The sequence below is a fragment of the Alexandromys fortis genome, unplaced genomic scaffold (assembly GCF_014885135.2).
Source record: "Alexandromys fortis isolate MF-2015 unplaced genomic scaffold, M_Fortis_MF-2015_v1.1 scaffold_83, whole genome shotgun sequence".
Classification (NCBI taxonomy): domain Eukaryota; kingdom Metazoa; phylum Chordata; class Mammalia; order Rodentia; family Cricetidae; genus Alexandromys; species Alexandromys fortis.
The window spans coordinates 1,937,279-1,954,636 of NW_026068001.1; the positions used below are offsets into that span (position 1 = coordinate 1,937,279).

Sequence of the window (17,358 nt, forward strand, 5' to 3'; positions counted from 1 at the left end):
TTATGATTTGTTAAAACGTCTAATGAATAAAGTAGATAATATGTAAGCCCAGATAGATAACTTCAGCAAAGAAATAGAACCTACGAGAAAAACTATATTTACTAGAAATACTAGAAATACTAAAGTTTAAACAACAACAACCCAGTGGGCTCAACAGTAGATTTGATGCAGCCAAGAAAATTATCAATGAACTCGAAGGTCATGTTTATTGATCAGGCCATTAAAAATTAAAACAAAAGAGGACAAAGGGCTGGAGTAATGACGCAGTGGTTCAAAGACCACAAAAATTAAACAAAAGGGTAAAAAGGAAGAAAAAAACCAGCATGAAGGGGTTGGAGTGATGGCTCAGTGGTTTAACCCATTTGCTGCTCTTGCAAAGGACAGAGAACCAACATGCTGGCTCACAACCATCTGTAATTCCATTTCCAGGGGACCTGACACCCTCTTCTGGCCTTCACAGACACTGCAGACATGTGGTGCAGACATACATGCAGGCAAAAATAAACATAAAAAAGAAAAACAGCATACGATATTCAAGAACTGTGAGCCACCAACAGTACAACAAACTTGGAATTGGAATCCTAGACAAACAAAAAAGGCAAAATACATAGACTTATTTTAAAAAAATAACAGCTGAAAGCCAGGCGCAGTGGTGGCACACACCTTTAATCCTAGTACTGGGCTGCGCAGGGGTAGAGGCAGGCTGATCTCTATGAGTTCAAGGCCAGCCTGTTCTACAGTGTAAGTTTCAGGACAGGCTCCAAATTTACAGAGAAACCCTGTCTTGAAAAATAAAAAAAAAATGGCTGAGAAATTACATACATAAAGCACAGAAAAAAGAAGCTTGGAGAATATTAAACAGGATAAATATGAAAAATATACAGCCATATCTAGGTGTATCATACTTAAACTGCTTAAAATCAAAGGCAAAAAAAGAACCTTTAAGGAAGCCAGAATCAAATAATAGGATAATAATTATACAAGACTTAACTAGAGGATATGTAACAGTGGAAGCATACATTGAAGGAAAGGAAAAATCTCTTCCAACAATTATTCTATATCACATGGCAGGCGGATCTCTGTGAGTTCGAGACCAGCCTGGTCTCAAAGAGCTAGTTCCAGGACAGGCTCCAAAGCCACAGAGAAACCCTGTCTCGAAAAAAACCAAAAAAATGCCCTTATAAAGTGTGTGGAATATGAAAACTTTCTTAGACAAACAAAAACGGAATTTACTGTCATCCAACCTACCCTAAAAATGTTAAAGGAAATTTTTCATTAAGATTATATTTTATTTTAATGTAAATTTTTAATTCTTTGAGAATTTCAGAATTTCATACAATGTATTTTGATCCATCCATCTAACTTCTCCAAGATCCACCCTCACCTCTCTCCCAACTTCATATGCTTTTTGAAAACTAACTCACTTAAAGTACAATTTGTGCTGTCCATATAAAGCATGGATAATCTATTAGGGACTATACTCCTAAAGAAAACTGACTCTCCTTTTCCCAGCAGCTATCATTCTCAATAGCTATCATTCCAATACAAGTGGAAGCTTATGAACCCCTGCTTCCCTGATGTGGGAGTGATTTCTTATTAGTAAAGAAACTGCCTAAGCCCCTTGATAGGCCAACCCTTAAGTGGGTGGAGTAAACAGAAGAGGATGCTGGGAAAAAGAAGCTGAGTCGAGGGAGTTCCCATGATTCTCCCACTCCAGACAGACACAGGTTAAGATCCTCCCTGGTAAGCCAGCTCGTGGGCTACACAGAATATTAGAAATGGGTTAGAACAATATGTAAGAGCTAGCCAATAAGAGGCTGGAACTAATGGGTCAGGCAGTGTTTAAATGAATACAGTTTGTGTGTTGTTATTTCTGGGCATAACCTAGCCATGCGGGCGGCCGGGTGCCGGGGACGCAGCCCTGCCGCTCCTATTTCAACACTTCCCCTCCATGCTGGAATGCTGACTAGCTAAAGAAAATTACTTAAGCAAGTTTGAAAACTAGAATTAACAAAAGATATAAAAAGGACTGGAGAGGAAAAAATGACAGTAGAGTATGACATTTTATTTTTGAATGTTTAAGAAGTCAATTTTCCATCTATTAGTCAAAGGCCAATTTTACAAGCAAGTCTTCTAAGACAGCAGCCTCACACATGCTAGAAAAATTGCTTTCTACACAAAAAGACATAATTATAAAACAAAACCAAAATTCTAAAGCTAGTGTTATTATTGATGAGAGATGGGAACAAGTTATGTGTTCCCTTTTCACTACAATTCTTTGGAGAAGAAAAATGTCAGAATACTAACATTACTTATTTCAATACTCACTACAAAACTACAGTACTCAAGAAAGTGTGTTAACATAGTGTATCATGGCTGGGGATGAGGCTCAGCAGTAGAGCACTTGCCCAGCATACTTTAGGTAATGATATCTACCCTCAGCACTGCAAAAAAAGGTAGTATAATTAATGGAAAAATGGTTAAGACACACAGATTCACGAGCACAGCAGTTCAGGAACAGATGCACAGATGCAAAGGCAATTTAATAAATAAAAGATAGACTTTTCAACAAATGGTTCAATAAAATATCACATATGTGGGAAAATGAACTTCAACACATATTTCACTTTCATGGCTTACTGGAATACAAATTGGTAGAACCACTTTAGAGGACAGTTGGTCCACTTCTGTCAGAGAAAGATCAGCAATTCCATTTCCATGTATTTATCCAAAAGGAACTGAAAACTTATACTCACACAAAGACCTATAAGCTAATATTTGCCACACCTGTTGTCCTCTAGCTTACACACATGTAATTCAAAACTAGAGGTATAGTTCAGTATGTATCTTGTACAAGGAAAGCCCCAGACAGACTCAATACCCAGCACCACAAGAAAAAGCCAGAAGCATTTCTAGGGGAAAAAATTTACCAGAGTCACCGTATGCACCATTTTTGTTTGTCTGTTTTTTTAAAGGACACATATTTCTTTGTTTTAAGGCAAGGTCTCATATAGTCCAAGCTGTTCTTGAACTTGTTATGTAGACCAGGTTGGCCTTGATTTCTTGATCCTCATGCCTATTATGTTCCATTCCCTTAAGAGCTAGATATATATTTTGGTACAAGAATAGATGTGATCAAGTCAAGTTGGGAAGGAAACCATGAGAGTTCCCATTACTATATATCAGGTCTCTTTTTAAAAACATTTAATTTTTGAAATAGGAAAATAAACAACACATCTTGAAATTCAAAAGGTACACATTAGAGCTTATGCAATGAAAAGTCTCATTTTCAACCACTAGTCCAGGCCACCAAACTGTCAGTACCTTAATAAGCCCTTCAGAAATTCTGTGTCTATGTAAGCAAATATATATATGTATTTTCTTGCCCTCAACTCATTATCTATTTTACATGAATGGCAACACCTCCTCTACTGTTTTTTGGTTTTTCTAATTCTATACACTAGAGATTACACAATATATAGTGTAATACTCTTGTCAAACTAAGCCCTGACCGATACTCAATATATCACCGATTTTCTGCTACTATAGGCAATATTCCAAGTAACTTCTAAGTATTTGTTGAATAAATTCTTGGGTAAAGTGCTAAGTCAAATGTTATGTTTATAAATATGGACAGCTCTTTTCAAGTTACTGAGTTAAATATCAGGAATTCTAAAATTTTGTCTTAGGAGGAAATAAAATCTAAGATTATATCATTGCACAATTTTCAGGAGAAATACATAACCCCTACAATACACAAAATGAGCATTTTACTCAGTTCCCCATGTTTCTAAAGACCATTATATTTTTATATAATGAATTTCATCCTGCAAGTTGTTGAAAAAAAAATCTATGTTATGTAAAGAATGTTACCTTTGAGATCGTCTTCCAGAACAAAGGTCAAAGCCTGATGATTCACACTGATGGATCTTGACCACTCCACAATATAATACTGGATTCTTCACTGCAACCACAGGGATACTTCAAAATTTGAATAAATAAAACATAGTTACAAAGAATCCTTTGCCCTTATTATAATGCCCAAATAAGCATTTCTTCTTTTAGGTAAAAATTATTTTGAAAAGGGCGAGGAGCTAAAGGCAAAATTGCCAATGTTCCTCTCATTGCATGGTGGTGGATTCCCTAGTATTTTTTCATAACTACAAAACATAATACACAAGAATTTTGTGATAAAACTTGAATGGGTGTTGAGGAAACCCAGGAGTTCCTTTGATAATAGTTGTTTAAGATGAGAGAGCAGTTGACCCATTTGTGTGCATATCTCCTTCCAAAACCACACTGCCTCCCTCTAGCTTTTCACTCATTACCAATTATGTATAATTGCTGTAAAGGTTCCCAATTTGTTCACAGTTCCTTATATCCACTTTTTGAATGGTCTCCCACAATGTCTCTGGACTTGGTCACGAAAGCATTCTTGTGATTTAGCAATGTAATATTAGCAAATGTGACAGGAGCAGACACTTGAAAAAAGTACTTGTGTACTGGCTGGTGCTTGCTTTTACTTGCTTCTCTCTTTTGAGACTCGGAGACTACTACACTAATAAGTCCAGACTAGCCACCTAGAAGAGACCACCACATGGAGTGATGAGTCATCCAAGCTTAGGGTCTCCTACCAAAGCAACTAGTCTACCAAACACTAGTTGTCTATGCAAGGCCACCCTAAATCATCACACTAACTAAGCACTTTCTCTTATTCCTAAAATCTAACTAGAAAAGGCTACTTAAAAGTATGTGATCCAACACATACAGCAAGAGGAAGAGGTTTACGCTATACATAAAGTTTCAAATATAAAAACTTCCACCACCTGAATGAAAATATGAAAAAATATTATAGAAAAAATGTTTCAGTCTTCCAAAGTCTCACAAATGTGCTGTCTGCCATCACATATGGCACACACACAAAATTAAAAAAAATGACAGCCGGGCGGTGGTGGCGCACGCCTTTAATCCCAGCACTCGGGAGGCAGAGGCAGGCGGATCTTTGTGAGTTCGAGACCAGCCTGGTCTACAGAGCTAGTTCCAGGACAGGCTCCAAAGCCACAGAGAAACCCTGTCTCGAGAAACCAAAAAAAAAAAAATNAAAAAAAAAAAAATAAATAAATAAATAAAATAAAAAAAATGACAAATTTCCATTTAGTCACAGAAGTATCTTAATTATGATATATTTAAAACAAAGCCTTATACTCAACAGTTCCACTTGTAATGATAAATCTAGAATTCCAGAAATTACTTTTCCTCTTAATTCCAACTGTTTATCTATTTTGCAGGCTTAATGAAAACTGAACAATTTCCCTTAATGAAGCCTAAAATGCAAGAGATATGAGCCTAATTAAACATTTTTCTGGGACTGGAGAGATGGCTCAGAGGTTAAGAGCACTGTCTGCTCTTCCAGAGGTCCTGAGTTCAATTCCCAGCAACCACATGGTGGCTCACAACCATCTGTAATGAGATCTGGCGCCCTCCTCTGGCGTGTGGATATACATGGAGGCAGAAAGTTGTATACATAATAAATAAATAAATCTAAAACAACAACAACAACAACAACAAAAAAACAAACCCTTTCCTACCAGCATTCTTAAGTGGCATCTTCTAGCATCATGGCATCTCTTACCAATACTCACAGAAGATAGTAAAAGTCATCTATCAACATTTTGGTGGAAGTTTATACAGAAATATCACCTCTGTTGGAATGAAAGGGGGAACACTGAGGAAATGATTTAAAGTTCTTTTAGGCACCATTGTATACATTTCTGAAGTACACACACATGCCATTTAGGAAAAGTTTAATACCTTTAAGAAGCATCTGCCTATCTTTGAAATAAAGCACAAGCTCTTTAATGAAATTCCACAAAGCCTGTCAATTTTTCCCAGATCCAACCAAACCTGTGTGAATCCTTTATTCCTCTTTCCCACTTCAATGCTGTCACAACAACTGCTATTTCCTCTGCCTGGCAATCTCTTCTCTCTACCTTATTTATTATTATTCATTCTCGAGGCTCCAAGGATACTCCACTGGTTTCAGTCACAGAAAAATTAATTCTATCTTTTTCTCGCTGTGTGACCTTGTACAAGTTGGCTCTGCTTCACCATTTTAAGATTCACATGTCTGAGAGATATGCTCTGCTCGGAGAGCTATCCAGTGCTCAACATAAAGAAAATTGTTACCAAATCTCTGTTGCTATTATTTTTATTATTCCATAAGGTAATCGCCATTGTCTTTCCTAGAACTACTAGTCAGACATTATCTGTTGAAAAAAATAGTCCCTTGGATCCTACCTTAATACCCAACACTTTAAATGTTATTTCCAACAAACAGCATTTTAGGGAGTAAGGGAAGATGAAATAAAAGGTTACAGAGCAAATATTACTTCAACTAAATTCTCACCACCATCCTCAAAGATATGATTTGGCACATGAAGAAACTGAAGCACAGAGAAGTAAACTAGCCAAGATCAAGTGGAAGAGCAGAATATGAGTCCAAGTTTGCCTGATTCCATTGCCTGTAGTGGATATATGACATCAAAGGATTCCCTAACTCATGGACTTTGTCATCTAAGAGCAGAAGGCCTTAAAGATGGATATGTACAGTTAACATACTGTTAAGTGACTCCCAGATATCTATTATCTACTCTTCAGATCCTTAACCAGGCCTCTGTTCCCATCAGCAGAACATTCCTCCTCCTAACTGCTGAAAAGATTCCTCAAATTCTTTCCACTGGACATTAAGCTCTTACTTAAGGGGATGAGTATATTTCTCCCTTTATAGCCCTAGCAAATAGGAAATACTATGTTTGCTGAATGAATTAAGTGGAAATTATATTAATGACCACAAAGTTGAGAGTTTTCATAGTACTAAAATTTGACATAGGGAAGCACACAACAAGAACAGTGAAAGGGAGAGGATATCTTAAATACTTTTACCATTGGTCATGATTTCTCTATCTAGTATCAGAGATTAAACTTGGTTTACAAACATATGATTGGTAGCTACAGTGAGACTTTACCTCTGGGGCCCTGCCCCACCACCAATGTTCTGCTATACCAATGGTTGCATCTGAGACACTCTTCACAACAGGATGGCCTTGACAAGTACCACTCTTTCAGTGGTTACCTCAAATGATTTGTAAAAAGAAACAGAAAGAGCAAATGAAAGCAAACGGCTGATAACTAGTGACCTTGGATAAAGGGAATACAGTGAGTTTTTGTACCAATCTTGCAACATTTTTAAAATTATAATATTTTATCAAAAATTAAGTTTTCAAAATCTAAAAAGGAATAATACCAGCAAGTTCCCCAGGAGATTTCAGCACAAAGGGTTCAGTGTATAAGTCAAGCTGATATCACATTTTCTTGTTAGCTAGTCCAAAAACAACATTCTAGCCAACCATATTAGCCCATACTTTATAATCCCAGCACTCAGGAGGCTGAGTCAGGAGGATCATGAGTAGGAAAGTCAGTCTGGGCTACACAGTAAGCCCTGTCTCAAACTAACAAAAAAGCGACACTAGCTTAGGTTTGTGGGTTGTTGTTTTTTTTTTTTTTTTTTTTTGCCCATCAGCAGGTATCAGAAGAAAATGACCTTTATGGGTAGTGGGGCATAGCTGTGGCTTATGAGTTGGAATGGAAAAATTATTTGTAGTTTGAAGGGTACTTATGATATCATAGATGCCTTCTACTTGCCAAAGTCCCAGTATAACTAATTCCCCCTTGACAGATCCTTTTTCTTCAGGGCATATCAGAATCCCCCAGTACCCACAAGGACATCCCCTCATGTTCAGAAAAACAGCATTTTGAGTTCTTACCTTTCCTTTCCCAAGTCTGGAAGATTAGATCCAAAGACTAAGCACAGAAGCACTTTTGATTGTAGGAACCTTGCTTCTGTTGTCTATAGATAGCCCTACAGAAAGGACAAAACAATAACCATGGGGGAGTCACAAAACCAGAAAATTTAAAGCAGTAGTTACTTGGTCTATAATGATCACCTGCTAGCATCTTCTTATTCATTCATCACTTCTAAACCACCCATCCTAGATTCTCCCCACCCTGAAAACCTTTATAAAGCTGAGAATGCTTTAGCTTTCTCATCCACAGTAACCAGAACAATATAAACTTATGAATGAGCCAAATGTCCCCACTTTATAGGGGTATCAGGGTAAGGGGTAGGTAGCTCAGTAGTAGAATGTTTGCTGAGTATGTGCAAGACTCTGGGTTCAATTTTCAACACCAAAAATTATGGTTAGGATAGTGCCAGATGGGTATCACTCAACACCCACCTCTCACCTAAAAAAGTGAGGCAAGCAAAGATCACAGTAAATTATCCCAATGAGAGATTTTCTTAATATAAGTCAGACTATCAATTCTATCTTCTTCAGTTCCTACTTTTTATAAGCTCCATGAAGAGGTAGGTACATTGTGTCCCATGATAATATTCAACCTCATTTTAGCCTCTCTCTCTGCATTCCTATCAAAGCTTCTAAGAGCTCTCTAATGTCACATCTACACAAACACCTGATGTCTTCTGATTTCCTCACCACCACCAAAATATTAGTTTCATTTAGACCTCAAAGTAAAAAAAGAAGAGATGGCTTTGTATAGCTTAGAGGACAAACATTTGCTATGGTTGGTAGAACACAACAGAGAGGAAAGGCAAGCATTATTAAAGTAGATGGCCGTACTAAATCTGACATTCTTGTACTTTAGCTTTCACTAACTCATATGTCTTGGGTGTAATAACTGCCCCAGAATCATCAGTTGTGATGGTCCTGGGACTTTCCTCTATAAGCCAGAAAGTGGTTCACAAGTGCCTTGAAAGCTATTTCCAAGTCATTCCTGGCCCCTTCACTTTGGACAAGAATCATATACCACACTGCCATGGTCTGATTCAGTAAAGAGAAAACTAAGTATGGATTCTGGAATTAGCTGTAACCTATATTATTCCAGAACTAACTGGCTAAAAAATGTGAGAAACTCTTTTAAGGTGACAGTATTGGAATAAGAGCTGGAATAAGAGCTCTTCTCTAGTGAACAGAAGTGTACAGAGGACACAAGTGAAAGAAAGGTGGCAATGATGGTACCCAATGTTGGGAATTTAATATGAACTGTGCACTCCCCAACTTAATATGAAGAGCATTCCTCCAACTTCTGTAATCCTTGAAGTAAGAATTCATCCTCTAATAATTCAAGTATTTAAACTCAGAGCTCACCTTAAATCGAAAAGAAAATGATAATTATGGAAGTAGGACACTCTTAATGTTAAACAGAAAAATATGTTTATACTTATCCAGAGTCATCATATAATGTGTAAGAACTACACTATTCAAAGGGTACAAAGGCCAGACTCTATGTTCCCACCATTACATATGTTATAGAAATACTAAACTAAAAAAACATAATGCTTTGTCTCAACTGGACTCTGCTCTTTCCCGCATCCCCATTCTCCAACCCCCAGGGCAGACAAGAAGTGGCTGCAGGCAAGGTATTTAAGAAGTACACTGGGAAAGTGGATTCTGGTTAGCATGAACTAGGCAACGATGTGGTGAAACCAGTTTTTACCTATTTTTTTCATTACTTTTCCGAGTTTAGAGAGTAGCAGCTATCTTTATGTGACTGAATGCAGGGAATGAGGTCTCTTTTCCCTCTAGGTCACTGGAATCACTGTCACTAAGGTTTTGATTTCTTATACCATCTGTGGAGGACAGAGGGTGGGGGTCTCATCCTCAACTTCAGAAAAGAGTGCATCTCACAAGGTGGGTGAGGGTCGACACACATCTCAGGACATGTATTTCCTTGTACCTTAGGCCAATGGAGCAGCCAAACAAGTGCCAAATCCCTACAAGCGACAAGTCCTAGGGCTGCACAGAGAGAAACTGTTAAGCACGTCTTCACATCCTACCATTAAGTACACTCACTTGAGATGCCCACTCCACTTTCTTCCTGACAAATAATGAACGCAGGTTGCCCGAAGTAATTTAAAACCAGTCTCCACCAAAGCCAAGGCTCTGCTCCGAAACGCAGGAGGAAAAGATGGTAAGATTAAACAAACAAACAAACAAATAAATGTGCCCCCCTCAGAGGAGGTAATAAAAAACGAACTCGAGAGCTGGAAAAAAGTTAACAACTGTACCATGCCCGGTGGCAGAAAAATCTCCCCGTGATTGGTGATTTTCGCACCCCCAGGACCGCAGGGCGCTAGGCTGCTGCGAACACTCACAGGGTCCTAACAATGACGGGATAAAGGAAAGTTCGCCGTCCGCCAGCCGGCAGGGCGCCCGCGCTCCCGCTAGCTTGGCATTTGGGCTGTAGGGGTGCCGGGTTGCTCCCTGCACTGCCGGTCTTCCCCGCTCCAGACACTCGGTGTCTTCCCGCTCGGCAAGGCTCAAACAGCCAGGGTGCGCCCTCTCGCTGCTAGGACTGGCCAGCCGCAGGCGGCAGAAAGAGCATGCCCTCTAGCCCCGAGGTCTGGCCCCCACGAGTCCCGACAGCACGGAACAGGCACGGCAAGGGGCGCCGGGAGGGGACTCTGAGGGAACGGCCGCCACAGTTATGGCGCTCAATGCCTTCCGAGGTGGCCCGGAGGCTGCAGCCGAGCTCGCGTGTCCGTGTCCGCCCCCCCCGCCCACCCCCCAGCTCGGGCCACCAGGCACGGCGCGCCACCAGCAGAGGGGCGACTGGGCACTTTACCTCAGCCCACACACGCTCTCCGCTCCACGGCTCTCGGGGGACACCGGAGGCAACCGCTTCGTGGAACTGGAGCTCCCCCGAGCGCGGCGAGGCCGGGACCCCGAGCTCCACGCCGCCCTCGTCCCACTCCTCGAGGCCACCACTCCCGCCGCCAAAGCCGCTCTACGCCCACAACCTCGCTGCCGCGGCCGCGGCGACCCTCGGGAGCGCCTACCTTCGGCGCCGCTTCGGGCTCCGCTCCTTTCCTGCCGCACTCGGGGGCCCCTCAACGTGCCGGGCGAGTCCGGCTAGGGTGGTAACCGCCCCCTAGCCGCCCGCTTTCTTCTCTTCCCTCCCTCGCACCTGCCCCCTAATCTCCTCCTCACCCCGCCCTCCCGCCCGAGCCTCGGGAGCCGCCACGGGGGCCGCCCCCTAGCGCTGAGCTCCCGCCCTCCGCCCTGGCCGCCTGGCCCGTCAGGCCTCAGCCCTGGGCAGGCTGCTGGGCGGCGGCGGCCGAGGAGGCGCGGAGCACTATTGTATTCCTGACACTGTGCGCTCCCACGCTCCGCCTCTTCCCTTTCCTTCCTCACCACCGCCACTCCCCCCCCCCACACACACACCGCCGGCTGCGCTCGCCCTACCCGACCGACTCCCCGCCGTATGCTCGCCGCGTTCTCTTCTGGCGGGCTGGGCGCAGTCGCCAACGCCACCGGCTTCGAGGCTCCGCCCACTTCGGGCTCCCGCACGCGCGGCGCGGTGCTTCAGGTGGGTTCTCCTCCCCTCCTGCTGCGCGCGCTGCTGCCCTGAGGAGTCCCAGCCCCGCTAGGCGCTAGAAAGGGCGAGGTGCACTGGCTCTATCACCGTCCACACTTAGCTTTTCAATTCCCCGCTTCAGCTCGAAAGTTCTGCGTATATAAACTCGGTGACCACCATTGATTTGTGTCATTTCTGCTTGAAATATGGAAAAATAATAAAGGCAAGGAGACAATTGACAACACATTTATCCAGTTGCAAACAAACATGTTTTATGAAGCTGTGGGCTGCTTTTTTTTTTTTAACTTCTGATGTCTATATAGTTTGCCTACAGCTTCCAGTTATTCAAACCTTCATACAGGTGTTGCTGTGGAGGTATTTTGACAATATAATTAAAGGCCGGTTGACTTAAAAGTGGGGATTATTTTCTCTTCTCGTATAGTGTAGGTGGCCTGTCAGAATTCTTTAGAAAAATCCTTTAAACCAGGGCTGAGTTTTTCCTGAGACAGAGAGGATTGGACGGAGAGTTTAAAAAGTTCACCCAGGGACGCCTGCTTTAGTCTGTGCCCCTGAGTTCCAGCTTCCTGATCTTATCTTCCTGGTTGCCTGCCCTACAGCTTTTGTTTTATTAACCAGTATTACAATTAAAGAAGACAATAGCTTCTAATGAATAAGTGGGAAATGACATATATTATTAATATATAAAATAAGTGTATATAGTTTACTAATGATTCTGACCCTTTGAATTCTGATAAATACAGAAGTTTGCAAGCAACTTACTATTTACCTTTCTAGAATTGAAAATACATCATGATTATGATAAACTCATAGTCATTTTCACTTATATTTCTAAGATAAACAATGTGGATGTTTGTATTTTGTCTATTTTTCATACTGTAGATTTAATTCTTCATTATATGCAAATGTCTGGTAAAATATTCATAATCCTTCACATTTACTGTTATACTTGATTTACTTTAAAATAAAATTCCACAGGGAGATGTAAACATGTTAGAAGGGTCTCATGAAACCCTGTAAGTACCTCTTAGAATTTTCTCCCAATAGTCTAACATAACTATATCAAAAGCAAGATAGGGACACTAGTCCAATCCATACAGCTCATTCGGCTATCATCAACTTAGCAAGCATCCATTTCTCAATCTGAAAACTTAAGTTCTCCACAATTTTACCACCTATATGGATTCCTGTGACCAAGACAACCATCTCAAAGCAAAGAGTCCCCCTGGTAGCCTTTATCATCAGTCACCTCCTTTTCTTAACATAATTCCTGGCAACTCCTAATATGTTCACCACGCCATCCCTCTAATTTTGTTATTTCAAACATATTATATAAATAGAATCATACATTTTGAAATCTGTGGGGTTTTTTTCCCTCAGCACAATTTCTTTAACATTCATCACTGTTTTTATTGCTGAGTGATAATCTACAGTGTGGCTATACCACAGTTCATGCATTCAAGGACATTTGGACTGTTTCCAACTTTGCCCGTTAAGAATACAACTGCTGGGCCATGGGGACAGCTCAGTAGGTAAAAGATGGGCCAACTGGTCTAGAAATGTGGCCATTTCTTACAACACTCAGGACACACTTAGCATCTGACCATCAACTGCACTTACAATTATTATTATTTGTTTGTTTGTTTTTGTTTTTCTAGACAGGGTTTCTCTGTGTAGCTTTGGAGCCTGTCCTGGAAGTCATTCTGTAGACCAGGCTGGCCTCGAACTCATAGAGAGCCACCTGCCTCTGCCTCCCCAGTGCTGAGATTAAAGGTGTGCACCACCACCACCCAGCTGCACTTCTAGTTACTTGATGTAAGAAAATGAAACTGTTCTCACAAAAATCTCTATAAGACTGTTTACGGAACTGTTAATCTTTTTTTTAAAATTTTATTACACCTATTTGTGTGTGTGTGTCCTATGTGTGAAGATCAGAGGACAATTTTCAAGACTCAGGGGGTTCTTTCTTTTCAACTTTTAGATCCCAGGGATAAAAAATTAATTGAATTAATTTTTTGTTAAAAACTTGGACCTAGGGCTGGAGAGGTGGCTCAGAGGTTAAGAGCACTGCCTGCTCTTCCAGAGGTCCTGAGTTCAATTCCCAGCAACCACATGGTGGCTCACAACCATCTATACTGAGGTCTGGCGCCCTCCTCTGGCGTGTGGGCATACATTGAGGCAGAATGTTGTATACATAATAAATAAATAAATCTTTAAAAAAAAAACTTGGACCTAAGATAGAGATTTTTAATTTTGCCATAAACAGTTGATGACTCAAAATGACTGTCTTTGCTTCATTAATATCTTCTAATCCTTTAGCATGATGATTTCCATCTTTCCATTTTGGAATTTTCAGCATGTAGAGCCCATTGACATTTTGTTCATTGTTCACTGCCAGTATAACATAGAAATGCGATTGATGTTTGTGTGTTCATCTTAATAGCCTGTGACCTACCGAACTCAGTTATTGGTTCTATGAGTCTTTTGGCAGGTACTTTGGAAATTTCTCTATAAAAAATTATGTTATTGGACTTGTCAAATGGCTCAGTGAGTAAGGCACTTGCTAACAATAAATGTAATTGTAAAAAAAAAAGAAAGAAATTTGTGTTGTTTGGAAATGGAAATTGTTTTATCTCCTTTCCAATCATATGATTTTTATTCCTTTTCCTGCCTGATTGGCAGCATTTATCTATCTAGTCATAGTTTGCTTAATTTTTTTAACCATAACTGAGTGCTGAAATTTTTTAAGTATACGATTATATCATTTTCCTTCATTAGCTTGATAGATATGGTAGATTACATTGATTGAATATTGGGCTTTTAATTTTTGTTGTTTGGGCTTTTTATCATTTGTGGTTTTGTTTTTTGTTTTTTGTTTTTTTTGTTTTTGTTTTTGAGAGAGTCTCAATGTGTAGCCCAGGGTGACCTCAAACCTGTGATCTTCCTGCCCATGAGTAAGGTATGTCTGGCATTTTGTCTGATAGTTTTTAAAATATTTTGCATATGTGTATGTGTGTACATAGGGAGTGAACATGCACATGTATACATATGTGGACCAGAGATTGATATTGTGTATCTTACTTGATTGTTCTCTACTTTATTTACTGAGGCAGGTAAATAAAGTCCAGTTAGCTTGCTTTGGAGAGGACATCACAGTGTGGGATGTCTTCTCTGTGATGGGCTCACAGGTAGGTCACTGATCTGCCTAGCTCTTTCCATGGGCCCTGGGGATCTGAACTGTGGTTCCCATACTTACACAGTAAGCGCTTTCTCCACAGAGCCTTCTTCCTAGCCCTACTATTTTTTTTTTATTAATTTAAAGCTTTGCATGGTGATGCATGCCTTTAAGCCTAACACCCAGGAGGCAGAAGCAGGCAGATCCCTGTGAATCAGGTCTATATAGAGTTCTAGGATAATCAAAGTTACATAGGCCCTTGCCTAAAAAAGCAAAAAAAGGCAAAAAAAAAAAAAAGCAAAAAAAAGCAAACAAGCAACAACAAAAAAAAAAAAACCAAGCTGGGTAGTAGTGGTGCACGCCTTTAATCCCAGCACTCAGGAGGCAGAGGCAGAGGCAGATCTCTGAGTCTGAGGTCAACCTGGCCTACAAAATGAGTTCTAGGTCAGCCACGACAGTTTGACGAAGAAATCCTGCCTCAAAAAAAAAATATCAAACAAACAAACAAACAAAAACAAGAAAACAAAACCTCAAAATTATTAATTTTATTTTATGTGTGTGGAGGTTTTGTCTGTCTGTCTGTGTATCACATGCATGCCTGGTACCTGTGGTGGTCAAAATAAAGAGATGGATTGCCTGGAGTTATGGATGGTTGTGAGCTGCCTTGTGGGTGCTGGGAATTGAAACTCGGTTCTCTGGAAGAGCAGCCAGTGTTCTTAACCACTGAGCTATCTCTCCAACCCCTCTAGTAGGTGTTTTTAGAGATAATTTTACAGGGGATGGAGAGATGGGTCAATACTTAAAAATGCTTGCTTCCAGAGCTTGGCTAAAGGTCAGATCCCCGCACCCATATCTAGTGGTTCTAGCTTCTGGGGGTACCCAGAACACACATTATACATGCGAGTCGCGCGCGCGCGCGCGCGCGCGCGCACACACACACACACACACACACACACACACACACGCAAATATTTTTTAAATTACAGTTATTTATTTTGAAAGGAGAGACATGTGTGAAAGTCAGAGGACAATTTGCAGCGGTCAGTTTTCTACTTCTAGTCATTTAGGACCTAGGGATAAAACCCAGGTCCCCAGGTTTGGTAATAAACAACTTTATCTGCTGAGTCATCTCCCCAGTCCCTAGTAGGTTTGGGTTGTTGTTTAAGCTTTTGGTTGCACCAGCCTTATATCATTGGAAAAGAACCCTCCTGGCTGTAGTAAGATTATTTGTATACATTTCTGGATTCTAGATTCTATATTACTAATATTTTGCTGCAGGTTTTTGTGTCCAAGTTCTTGTCAGGTTAGGCTTTGTCTTGGAGGGAGTTGGGTACTGCCTTTGTCCAGTTTTGGTATTAGGAAAATGGTGGTCTCATAAAATAGTAACAGGGCTTTAGTAGAAATGTAGCAACTTTGGTTTTAGGAATGTCCTTACATTTTCAGAACTGATATTTGTGACTTACAGTGCATAGTCTGTTTGCAGAAATGTGTGTCCTAGGACAAACACTCAAGTCTCCCGATTTACAGGCTGCTGTAGAAAACAGCAAGCCTGACTCCTACTGTCTTTGCAAGGCTCAGTTGCAAGGTGAATCCTTGCATGGCATTTGGAACATGGGTTGGGGAAGGTTCCTACAATTTCCAGACTAAATAAGACACTGTACCTAAACTGTTTGTCTAAACAATATGCTTTATGGTGAACACCTATCTGCTTTCCTATGGGGAATCTAGAATTTTAAGTAAATGCTAGGCAGAAAGTGCCTACATGAGCAACCCCCAATATTGCCTCAGGAACTAAGTTTCTAACAAACTTCCCTTGTAGACAACATTTCACACGTGTCACAACTTGTTCCTGCAGGAATTAGCATATCCCTTGGGTCTCTCTACTGGGGGAGGGAAGTACTGGAAGCTTACTGTAGTTTCCTCTGAACTTCACCCTTTGCTAGTTTTGGTCTATATTCTTTTGCCCTAATGAATCATCGCCAGGAGCATGACTCTCTGCTACTTTATGTGAGACCCTGTGCTGAATCATCAAGCCTGGGAATGACTTGGAGGACCCTTGACACAAATGTGTTCCTTTTTCTTTGTTATTCTAGAATAGAAGGGATTGCACACCCCTTTAATCCCAGGAGTCTCAGTCGGGCAGAAACAGGCCATCTGAGTTCAAGGCCATCCTGGTCTACAACAGAGTGAGTTCCAGGACAGCCAGGGCTACACAGAGAAACCCTGTCTCAAAAAACCAAAGACCCAAACCAAACAAAACAGAAACCTTTCAAATACATTTTTAATAGCTATTGGGCTAGATAGGTAGTAAATGCTCATATCTGTTGAGATTTGGTAGTTTGTGGCTTTAAAAGATCTATTTCATCTGAGATGTCACATTTATATGCATAATGTTGGACTCTGGCGTCCAAACACCGAGAAGGAGTCGCCCCCAGAGACCACACACCACAGCCGATGCAAAAGCATGAGGATTTTATTAATTCTGTCATGACAGGGTCCCCCAGCATTCGGGAAGCCGAGGGACCTCGAATAGCGGGTACAGTCTACTTTTAAAGGGGCCACAGAAGCAAGGGGGGGTTGTGATTGGCTTATTTGAAAGGGCTATTACCAATAATTGACTGGAGAGCTGTTGCCAGATCAGATGAGGTAAGAGGTCATTTTGACCTCGTTTCCCAGGGGACAGAACCAAAGCATACGTATATGGGTAATTGTTCAGGAACTGAGTACGTGCA

At 40.9% G+C, this 17,358-nt stretch overlaps 1 protein-coding gene across 10 annotated transcripts in view; it reads right to left on the bottom strand.

Annotated features, from left to right (window-relative positions):
* Positions 1-11,400, bottom strand: part of Jade3 (jade family PHD finger 3) — an 86,636-nt gene extending 75,236 nt beyond the window's left edge. For 4 of the 10 annotated variants that reach the window (XM_050160910.1, XM_050160901.1, XM_050160909.1 and 1 more), the window contains exons 1-4: positions 10,916-11,053; positions 9,930-10,019; positions 7,824-7,918; positions 3,874-3,981 (exon numbers count right to left, since the gene is read on the bottom strand). The gene's annotated coding sequence lies outside the window, so the exon portion shown is untranslated. Of the gene's footprint in view, positions 1-3,873; positions 3,982-5,588; positions 5,703-7,823; positions 7,919-9,573; positions 9,908-9,929; positions 10,020-10,144; positions 10,620-10,701; positions 11,054-11,321 lie in introns of those variants that run through there. The other 6 variants (XM_050160907.1, XM_050160903.1, XM_050160902.1 and 3 more) reach the window with 6 other exon arrangements.
* Between the last annotated feature and the right edge of the window lie 5,958 nt (positions 11,401-17,358).